Source organism: Cynara cardunculus (genome assembly GCF_001531365.2).
Source record: "Cynara cardunculus var. scolymus isolate 2C chromosome LG 6, CcrdV1, whole genome shotgun sequence".
In the NCBI taxonomy this organism is placed as follows: domain Eukaryota; kingdom Viridiplantae; phylum Streptophyta; class Magnoliopsida; order Asterales; family Asteraceae; genus Cynara; species Cynara cardunculus.
In genome coordinates, this window is record NC_037533.1 from 6,147,067 (window position 1) to 6,148,817 (window position 1,751).

Below are 1,751 nucleotides of genomic sequence, written 5' to 3' on the forward strand. Positions count from 1 at the left end.
TTTTAAAAAAAACTAAATAAACTGTGAAGATAATTTGAAAAAAAAAAATTACAATTTTTATCATTTTTAAATTAAAAATAGAAAGTTAAATTAGATAAGAATAAATTAAAAATGATGAGGTTATTTATATTTTTTTATAGTTTGTATTTGATTATTATCATATGTATATATATTATATGTATGTAGAGGTTGGTTATTATACAACCCTTGATATTTGTGCAACAAATACAACTCAATCTCAATCTCAATCGTCCATTTCATTTGATTAATATGTTATTTAATAAAAGTTTTGATTGTTTTCAAATATAACGTATTGATCATAATTAATGAATCATATTCATCTTCCATAAATATTTAAATAATAATAAATGAACTCTCATCATCTCCATAAATATCTCAATTTATTAGGTTGTATTGATTGTACAAATGCAATATATTGTATTTGAAACAAACTCTATGTATATAATATAATATATATATATAGGGTATATTTCTTTTACAACCTTGTGCATTTGTACAACCTTGCAACCCAATTAATTGAGATATTTATAGAAATAATTAGAGTTCATTTATTATGATTTGAATATTTATGGAATATGAATAGAGTTTATTAATTATGATTAATACTTTATATTAAAAAACAATTAATTGATTAAAAATTGAATGGTTGAGATGAGGGTTGTATAAGGTGTAGGAATGACAAAGGATGTAGAATAACATCCTTCTATATATATATTCAATGTTAGGGGCATTTGACAATGGAAAGTCAAATTGCAAAACAAAAAGGAGATAAAGCTCTCAAGTGTTTTTCTAAAAATCTCTCCCTACTCTTCCTAAATATCTCGGATAGAAATTATTCGTTCCAAATTCACATGTCTAATTTCTGTCCTATCAATAAATTAAGATATATTATATTTATATTTATTTTAAATTCTTTTAATTCACGTCTACTTTCTCTCCCTCTCTASATGTATTCTTATGATTGGAAGACATGAATGGATATTTGGAATGASTAATTTTCATTCAAATATCTCACCCACAAATAGTAATTACGAAATTAATTCGTCTTCTTCCTTGACCTCTCTAATCGGTTTTTTGTTTACCTCTTAATAGTCATCTTAATAGTTACATTAAGAGGTACTATCTAAATTGTTAAAAGATTAATCTTATTTGAGAAAAAAAAAGTTTGTCTTTTAATCGTTCTAAAAYTCTCTGAATGATTTTGTATCTTGGGCTTTTCTGAACCATTTARCGTTCTAATTTCATTATGAAGAACTATTAAATAACCATATTTCATTTTGCACTATATCATAAATCATCTAAATCATTCTGACCACTTAATCATCCTACACCAAAACATTCAGCTACTGTCAAACAGCCCTTAGTGAAAGGACATGCTAGAACTTTCATATATTTACAAATTTGTCAATCTCTTATTTTAGAGCTATATTTAATAAGTTATGGAATTAAAATTTATTTATTTTCATATATTGAACATGTTCTTGTTTGAATATATATATATATATATATATATATATATATATTAGAAGGGTAGTTGTGCAATGCATCGAGACATATCTCGATTTCAATATCTCATTTTATTATTTATTTATGTCGATATAATACGTTTTTATGTGATTTTAAGAAAACGATAATGTTTTTATTTTTGAATATAATATAAATTCTAAAAATATTATAAAATTTTAAAAAGAGTATATGAATATTAGTATCAAATTAACTATTTAAAAGTT